Source organism: Lycium ferocissimum, chromosome 12, assembly GCF_029784015.1.
Source record: "Lycium ferocissimum isolate CSIRO_LF1 chromosome 12, AGI_CSIRO_Lferr_CH_V1, whole genome shotgun sequence".
NCBI lineage: Eukaryota > Viridiplantae > Streptophyta > Magnoliopsida > Solanales > Solanaceae > Lycium > Lycium ferocissimum.
Window position 1 is genome coordinate 54750270 of NC_081353.1, and position 10333 is coordinate 54760602.

Consider the following 10333-nt stretch of genomic DNA (forward strand, 5'->3'; position numbering starts at 1 on the left):
ATATAAATTATCTTTTGAAAAGTTTCACGTAACGATGGGACGAAAGATCCCAATAACTCAAAAGATTCTTCACAAATTTGAAATCCGAAGTTAAAGTCCGCCAGACACCTATAAATAGCAGCATTTGTGGAGAAGCAAGATATTGAGAAAAAAGGCATCCACCACATTCTCTCCAGACAAGCTCCATATTCCCCTTCTATTTCAAATGTCTCAATCCCTTTCCCAGTCCAAAACTTTTGTAATATAAACCTTGTAAAAATATTATTAAGCTTTCAGTAATTCTCTCTTAGTGTGAGATAGTTTTTGGGTTCCCCGAAAGGGAAACCTCTCTCCATCTACAAGTCATGTAAGTTTTTATCTATGTTTTCTGTCCTAATCTCCCTACTATGTAAATTATTCCATGTTTAATTAATATATTATGTTTGAGTAATTACTTACTTGTTATTATGAATCTATTACTCTTAGTATATGTTATTCTCTTAATTTCTTAATATACTCGATGGATTAATCTGTAAATTCCTAGGTGTTTGAAAGGCCGTTTTAATGTCCAAATGATAAGGGACGATGTTGGCCGTGGTAACCGGGGTGTGGTTAAAGAAGAAGGATATTAAGAACAAAGATTAAGAGAAAGAGATGAACAGTGTAATAAGATTCATAACTGGACATTGTCCAGATTATTCAAAAAAAAAATGTAAAAACGTAAAAATTGGGAGATAGGCAGAAAATAAGAAATATACCTACATGAAGAGGAATCAAGGAGTGAGGGAGTACCGAGTAGGATTGTTTAAAATATTTGTACTCTCAATATCATTTATATAGAAATACTATAGCATCAAAATACAAGAAGAGTTATATTCCAATCAATTTTGAGGGTGATTGTTGGGGATTTTTGCTTCTCGAGATCAGACCGTGACTTTACTAATATGTTTCTCTTATTTTTGCTGCTTATTTGATCAATAAATATATTAAGATGGACCTTTTTATAAGATTAATTATTTATCAGTATTTCAAGGGTACATTTCTAGTTACATATAAATGTCAAATGCCTAAATTTGGATATTGCGTGCTCCATTGTTTGAGGGGGGAAAAACACTTCTTTTCTCACACACACAAAAAAGAATTGAAGGCCTAAAAGTTCCAAAAATTGAAGGTTAGAGGGGATGTTGTTTTGGTGGGGGAGGGGGCAAAGGAAGGGAAACGTGTTAAAAATTCAAACAAAAAGTCGAAAATTATATCCAACCGTGAACCAAGCTTACACCATAAAAGTTGATGAGTTAGTAATATACAACTAGATTATCGTTTTCAGCATGGACACACAAACGCTATACACCTAATCACGTATGTTCAATTTACATAACGATACGTCTAACTAATAATTTCTAGTTTCAAAGCCCTCGCGAATCGCGATCCTTCATCTTCTTCTTCTTCATCATCATTAATGGTTTCGTTGCTTGATAAAGATCAACGACTAACCGGAACTTCCTTTTCTTTATTAACGTGCACGTACTCTCCATATTTTTTTCTTCAATTTCTTCAATACAATAATCGTCATTATTATTATGATAATCGCCGCTAAGCTGAATTAACTGCAAAGCTGCATCCATCTCATGTTCCGTTATCATATATTTAAGATTTGTTGATTTCACCATTGGATAAGTATTTGTTGTTGTTAAGAGAGAAAATTAAATGATATGGAGTGGCAAGAATATGCAGGGGAGTTTTTATACGGAGAGTTTGGAAATCCTAATTCTCTTAGGAAAAGGATTCATGTAGGGGTAATATTGTAATTGCTTATCTTTAATTTGTTACATCAACCGCCTTTAAGTTTTCAAAACCGTCAACTTCAATATGAATTGCTTTTCGAACAATTTTTAAGAAAATTTCTTATTTTTGTTATTGGTTGGAGAAAAAAATATTTTATCAGAATAAAATTTGGTCTTTTTCTCATTAATTAATTATGTCAATGCTAAAATGTTCGTAAGAAATATTGATATAATTAAGCTACCAATTATAGAAAGTCTAACGACACTTCAACCTAAATCTATACGTGGTATTTCTCAAGCTACTTCCTACCTCTTAACATATTGTCTTGTTCGATTAGAGGGAAAAAATATGAAATTTTGATTATCAGTACTATTTAACAAATAAAATGCACCATAGAGGTTTAGAATCATGTATTTTAGATATAAGTTGTTAAAAGTAATTTGTTCCGTGACTATCGTCTGGAAGGTTTTCCTGTAGGAAGGAAGATAAAGAAAAAAAATTCAAAAGTTACGGTGTGATGCATCAATTCTTGAGAATGAAAATTACTTTTATAGGAAGCGTTTTAGGTACATAAGTAGGATCGTGTATTTTAGGTATGGGTTGTTTAAGTGAGGCTTTGTTCCGTGACTATTGTCTGGAAAGCTTTACTATATGAAGGAAGAGAGAAAAATTACCAAAAATTACGGTGGGATGCATCGACTTTTGAAAATAAAAAATAGATTGATAGCAAGCGTTATTTTAATGACCTTAGGAAGTGAGAATCCAAATTATTTGAGGTCTCAAACTAGGTTACGGACTTTAAAAGAGAAAAGAAAGAAGGAAAGTTGTGAAAAGATTCATGAGGTGTTCTACAAATTAACGAAACAATCAAGAAGTTAGGACATTTCTGTTTTGTTTTTCATACATATATCAAAATACCCAAAGCTTTCTGTTAGACATAAGCTGACGTAATTTTTTATTTGATATGATCAACATATCTTTACAAATTCTGACCCCAAAAATAAAAATAAAAACTTTGCAAAGAAAAAGTCAGAAAAGGAGCTTAAAAAATGCGAAAGATTACAAATTAGAGATAGTTTTGCCCAAGTATAGAAAGTAAGTACTTAATGTGCCCGTGGTGACAACATGGGCAATACTTGACAGGGAAAACGTTCAAATTTGACATGAAGTACGCAAGATGGTTCATAGATGCCCGTCGTTAATTATTTGGCTGGAGTTTACGCTTAACATTATAAAATCAGGTTAGAATTGCCTTTAGTAACTATTGGAAACAACATTAATCTCCAGTTGAACTGATTAGCACCATTTTTCCAGCTTTTTACAAAATGTGACCGAGATTAAACCTACCCCTTTTACCCCTTCCCCTTTTTTTTTTTTTTTTTTTTTTTTTTTTTTTTCTTTTTTTACGACTCCACGGATTCTATCATCCCAATACCCAAACCACCAAAAACGTACTAACTTACAAAAGTAAGCTTGCAAATGGACAAATTTAAGGTTACATTGCAAAAGAAAAAAAAAAATCCATTGACATACCAAAACATCATGGTAATTGCCAAATGGATAAAAGTCCTCAATTTTAACCTATAGGATGTATGGCCAGGGGCAGAGCCACGTTAGCTCCAAGGGGTTATCCGAAACCCCTCGACGAAAAATTACAAATGTATTTTTAAAGTTAAAATTATTTTATTATGTATATATAGTAGATGTTGAACCCCCTGATCTCTTCGTGTATTTACCTTTTAGAATTTTTGAACCCCCTAGATGAAAATCCTGGCTCCGCCACTGTGTATGGCATCTATCTGCATAAAGTAATACACCATGGAGAAGGAGAAAAATAAAAAAATAAAAAGTTAGGAGATCAATTGTTTGTGTGCTTGTAAGAAGTACGCAATACAGACTACAGACCTATTAATTAAGAGTACCTGAGCTCTTTTCATTTCATTATGAGTTCAAGCTGCACTCGTTTACAATGACAATATTTAGAAACAATGAATAATAGAGTAAGTGCGATTAAACTTGGACCTCACAAGGATTTGGACCGTTGACAATAAGACGATAAAGATATTGTAATGAAATAATTCGGTGACAAGTGAAAGAAAGGGAATTCATATATTTATACAACAAATATAAAATAACTGAGAATGACAATTACAGTCACAAACAAACTCAATAATAACAACAAAAAATATAGTACTATATTTGTGTGGCCTGTCAGTAATTGATTATACTGAACCCAGTTTGTCTCATCTTGATGTCTAAAGAAAGTATTCAAAGAATGCATGTATACACAGAGTTGAGACTCGGAAAGAAGTGACTAGTGAAAGGGAAGAAAACCAGATTTTCCAGGCAAACATTTCTCATCCTTTACTTTCCATTCGTTTTCTCTTTTCGACTTTCATTTTTCTCCTTTTCTGCCACATCTGCTTCACTCTTTAATTTCTCACAAGAGTACAATTTGATGACAATATGAAGACGATAAGAAGCCTATTATTAAAAAAAATTGATGATGATAAGAAGTGTCTATATTATAATTAAGTCACAGTTACAGAAGACTAGCAATAGTGAAAAGAAAGGGATAAGACCTACTCTTTATTAAAAAAATTGATGATGATAAGAAGTGTCTATATTATGATTAAGTCACAGTTACAGAAGACTAGCAATAGTGAAAAGAAAGGTTTAAGACCTACTCTTTATTTAGCACATTTATCTAAGTATTCTCACAATACTAGCCAAAATAAACTGAGAATTTCCTCTTAGGATTTAGCATCTGTTTAAGAATGTCTTACGCTTCTTCTATCACATGTTCATCTTCCAAAGACTGGAAGTATGATGTTTTTTTGAGTTTTAGAGGTGAAGATACACGTAGAACTTTTGTCAGTCATCTCTATGATGCTCTAGAACAAAGAGGAATCCATACTTTGAAAGATGATGAGCGGCTGGAAATGGGAAAATCAATTTCTGAACAACTCATGAAAGCTATAGAAGAGTCTAGACTTGCCATCGTGATATTTTCCAAGAATTATGCATCCTCGAGATGGTGCTTGGAGGAGCTTGCACACATCATAAAGTGCCGAAATGAATTGAACCAAATTGTGATTCCAGTTTTTTATGACATGAGTCCATCAGATGTACGCCATCAAAATCCCTCATTTGCTAAATCATTTTTCCAAGCACGAGAAAAGCTGCAAAGAGACATGAAGAAAAAGATCCAAAGATGGAGGGATGCACTTGCAGAGGCAGGGAAAATAACAGGACATGATCTAAAAAATTATAAGTAAAGCTTTCTTTTCTTTTCCTTTTTGCTTTCTCATTTTACAAGAGGAAAAGGAACCAGAAGTTTAGCTACATTTCGAAACAAGTATCTACTCTTTTTACCTAAAAAGAACAAACATCGAGGACGGCATAGACATGGTAGTCAGTTTACTAATAAACATAATTAAACAAGATTAATGAACAGAACTTAAGCATGCATACACTTGTTTGATGGTGTAATGGTGGTTTGAGGACCTAATGACAAAGAGAGTAAATTCTTTAATTGTTAGCTTTTCTTGATTTGGTGAATATGCAAAGCCTTTTAATTCTCATGCTTGTGATAAAGCTATAGTCATCATTTAGCAGTCTTAGGAGGATGTCTAGAAGTATTTATTCTCTTACGCTTCTCAATAACTGTCTTATATCGCCTTTGAGCTTGTTTTGCAAATTCTTGAATCTTTCGGTTAAATAGATTTAATTATGGAGTCTAGGAATAACTGGAGAACATTTTCCAGTTCATCTAAATAGGTTTAAAACATTAGTAATAAGATTTTAAAATGTAAAAAATGTTATAATTCATTATAGTTGATTTAAACTAACTTGTGGCATTATTATATGTCATCTGTTTTACAGAATAGTCTATGAAAAGATTTTATTTCAGCTTCTAATATATTTATACTATGATTTCTTTTCATTGTAATGTGTAGGGACGAGGCAGATTGCATCAAGAAACTAGTTGATGACATATTTCCTAAGTCGCTTCAAGTTATTTCACCCTTTCCGAAAGGCTTAGTGGGTATGAAATCTCAAACTGAGACAGTAATCTCATTATTAGATATGAAATCAAATGATGTTCGTTTTATTGGGATTTGGGGGATGGGCGGCATCGGCAAGACAGAAATTGCAAGTTATCTATATCGGAGATACCGTCATCGATTTGAAGCAGATTGTTTTCTTGGTGATGTTGGAGCATTGTATCAAAAAATGGGCTAACATGGCTAGAACAAGTTCTCATCTACAAGCTCTTGGGTGAAAAGATGATTCTAACCAGTGAACACGAAGGGATGATTGTTATAAAAAACATGCTTCGCCGCAAGAAAGTTTTGTTAATTCTCGATGATGTAAACCATCAAGAGCAATTGGAGTTTTTAGTTGGAGGGCCAGAGGGGTTTGGTAGGGGTAGCCGAATTATTTTAACAGCAAGAGACAAGCACCTGTTAATTAGTCATGTTGGGGATAACTTGTATGAAGTCCAATTGTTACCTGAGAATGAAGCTCTTGAATTGTTGAATAGGCATGCTTTTAGAGAAAACTCACCCAAGAAAGATTTTATGGAACTTTCAAGACAAGTGGTGAAATATGCCGGTGGACTCCCTCTAGCTCTTAAAGTTTTTGGCTCTTCCTTATATAAACGAGACAGAGAGCAATGGAGACACATAATTGATCGGCTGAAGAAAATCCCTCACAACGATATTCTAGGAAAACTTAGGATTAGTTTTGATGGACTGGATAAAGAGGAGAAGAGAATATTTCTGGATATTGCATGCTTGCACAAATATGATTCTAAAGATTATGTGCAACTAGTACTTAAGAGTCGTGGTATTCAATTGATAGGAATAGATTACCTTGTCGAAAAATCTCTGATATCCATCTCAGGTTACAGTTTTGAAATGCATAATTTGATAAGAGAAATGGGTGAAACTGTCTTGAGGGAAGAGTATGCAAACAGCAGAATATGGCTTCCGGAGGAGGTTCATGACCTTTTTGCTGGAAAGTTGGTAAGGAATATTTTAAAAAGAATTGATAAGTTTGTAAGCTCTTAGTGTTCTGACTTTGTTCCGTTAAGTTTTATCTGCTTCATTTTTATTCCTCAACAAATAGCTATATGTATCTTTCTTTATAGAAAACAGAAAACGTGGAAAGCCTATGGATTCAAGAAGGTTGCAATTTCAAAGATGCTACTACCAATCATAACAAGATATTCAAGAAGATGCAAAGCTTACAGGTACTCAGAATTGATGAGGGATATCTTTGCTTGGATTGCGCGATCACTTATCTTCCTTGTAGCTTGAGGTTTATTAGTTGGTGGCGTTATCCTTCAAGTTCATTGCCAGAGAGGTTCGAACCATCAAACCTTGCTGTGCTTTCTTTGACACATAGTCTGCTTGTTGAACTTTGGCCAGTATCAAAGGTATACTTGCTTTCTCTGTCTCTCTCTCCAACACAGCAAATTCCAGCACTTTTATTCCCTCGGTTAATCCATGTGATTCAATCACTCCACGATCGAAATGCTACAAGCAATAATTGTTCCATTCCACGCAATTAACATCAACATGATTCTCACCTGAAAAGTGAAAACCTAAAACTCGCAGATCCAATATACAAATCTTCATCCAACATCAATTGAATAATCTATCCCGTTCCCTCTCACTCCAGAAGCTCATAATTCAATCTTTGAAATATGGTGGCATTCATGATCTAAACCACTTTAAAAAGATGATTTTGAGTTAGATAAGCAGTGAGTCAGAAATATAATCTTGTATAATTTTGTTCTTTTATAAAAATCAGAAATTGAGCAACCTGAAGCATTTGGATCTCAGCTACAGCCTTAAGTTAAAAACAACCCCTAATTTTGGTGATATCCCAAACTTGGAGACACTAAATTTATGGGGGTGTGAGAATTTGGAAGAGGTCCATCCCACTCTTGGACATTGCAGAATGCTTACTTCTTTGAGTTTCCGCAGTTGTCGGAAACTTAAGAAGCTTCCAAAATTTGTTACCATGGGATCTCTTGAGAGACTCAACCTCCTAGAATGCACAAGTTTAATAAAGTTTCCAAAAATCTGTGGAGATATGCGGCGCTTAAATACGCTCTTTCTAGAATCCCCCTGGATAAGAAGCTTGCCTCCGTCTCTCAGCGGCCTGACCCATTTAAATTTGAGTGGTTGTCAAGTTCTTGAAAGTATTCCAGACACCATTCAAAATCTGAAAAAGCTTGAGATTTCAGGGTGCAGTGAACTAGCAACGCTGCCAAACAGCCTCTTTGAATCTGAGCAATTGGAGGAACTTGAGATACGCTATTGTTCTAGATTGGTGGAACTCCCTATATCTCTTGGAGTTCAGAAGAAGCTTGTTTGGTTAAACTTTAGTGAATGTGAGAACCTAAGGAAGCTTCCAAACTCCATTCGTTTACATGATTGCTTTGAAGAACTCAAAATATCTGATTGCCCAAACTTAGACGCATTTCCAGAAATCAAAGGGGATATGCATCAGTTATCAGCACTAATCTTGAAAAATACTGGGATTAGAGAACTATCTTCATCAATTGGGAATCTAAGCGGCCTCACTTATCTCAATATGGAAGGTTGTGAAAATCTTGTAAGTCTACCAAACAGCATCTGTAATTTGAAGAATCTTCAAAGGCTTGTCCTCCGTGGCTGCAAAAAGCTAGAGAAGCTTCCAGAAAACATTGGTGATTTACAGGAGTTAGAGGAACTTGATGCAAGTGAAACTGCAATCTCCCAACCAGTACCCCACTCCATCACAAAGCTTGGCAACCTGACTATTTTAAATTTCTCACATGAACAAGTTCAACCTTCCTTGAGATTTGTTTTGCATCAAGTATCAGGTCTATCCTCCTTGAAAGAACTTGATCTTAGAAATTGCAATATATTGGGTGAACTTCCTGAGGATCTTGGATCTTTGCACTCTTTGGAATACTTGAATGTTAGAGGAAACAATATTTCTTGTTTACCAAAAAGCATAAACCAACTATTATGCCTTAGACACCTGGATGTTCAATTCTGTCAGAACCTTAATGAACTGCCAGGAGAGTTACCCTCAAGTTTAAAAATGCTATATGCAGATTATAATTTAGCCTCAAAAACCATCAGAGATCTACTAAATAAGTGTGTTGATTTGGATCTGATCTCGATATCATGGTATGATCACGAAATAAGCAAATCCGCATCTGTCTCAACTAGCCAAGTCAATTTGCTGAAGTTACTACAGCATTTTCTCGGTACATGTATCCAGGTTTTTATCTCTCTCTCTCTCTCTCTCTCTCTCTCTCTCTCTCTCACACACACACACACACACATCTAAGAATGTTTATTATTCTCAACTGACTTATATAAATTGTCGTGTCTCTTTCTCCTTTCTTACAAGTAGTATTAACATTATTCCCAAAGTTTCTTGTTCTTCTATTTTTGTTACCACCTGTTGTTTCTTGTGCTTCGGTTGTTGTTGCATTATTTCGCTGTTGTTACTGTTCCTTTTCTGAATGTTAGTGCTCCTTTCCTTATTAGTTGCCGTGTCTTCTTCACCTCCGTATTTCCTTTTTCAAACTGCTTTGAAGGTCTATCGGAAACAACCTCTCTACCTCTACAACGTAGGTGTAACATCTACGTACACTCTATCCTCCCCAGACCCCACCTGTCAGATTACACTGGGTATGTTGCTGTTGTTGTCGTAATTGACTTATATAAATACTGATCTCTGATGCAGTGTGACTTCCACCAAAGGACGCATTTATGCATCTTTTTTGACAGAGGCAGATTTCCAGAGTGGTCTTATCAGTTTGTAAATCAAGAAAAGATCTCAATTAATCTGGACCCATCTTGGTATACTGATAAATTCATGGGTTTTCTGGTATGTTGCCATTTTAGCCCATGTGATTTGAATCATCCCGGTATAATGACAGCTAGATTGGCATGTGAATCTCATCCTGTGTTCAGCCACTATGACCTGTCATGTCGTGTTAGCTTAAGTGAGCTGGAAAATGATCCTTCTTCTTCTGTTATGTTGTTCACGTACATACCATTCCAAACTTTTTGGTCTTGGAGTAGTGGAGGGAAGAACCCAAATGATTACCTCCGTTTTGAGGCATATATATGGCCAGCTGTTGCACCTGATTGGGAAATTCGCCTGGTGGATGAGAATACTCTCAGAATTTTGAGTTGATCAGAGTTTCCAATACCCCATCAAGCAAAATGGAAGACACTTCAAGAAAGAGAAAGAAAACCTCAGATTGTCCAAGGTTTTCTAGATCAACAGCAGGGACAAATGAAACTATGCTGCTCTCGTTGCACCAAACATATAGCAGATACTCAAGCTAGGTTAAAGAATTAAGCTGAACTGTTTTTTGTCTTTTCAATTCTGATGTAAAGAGAACTATATAGATTATGTATAATCAATATTAGATTCTTTTTATTCTTTCTGCGAAAAAAGGCTCCATGTAATTGTATATGTTTTTGGATTTTGATTGCCAGTACCAACTTGGTACTGATGAAGACAATGTTACCTTTATCAAGAAAAC

At 35.0% G+C, this 10333-nt stretch overlaps 1 pseudogene; it reads left to right on the forward strand.

Moving 5' to 3' along the window:
* Positions 1–4375: 4375 nt before the first annotated feature.
* On the forward strand, positions 4376–9978 carry LOC132039460 (disease resistance protein Roq1-like; annotated as a pseudogene).
* The last annotated feature ends 355 nt before the right edge of the window (positions 9979–10333 follow it).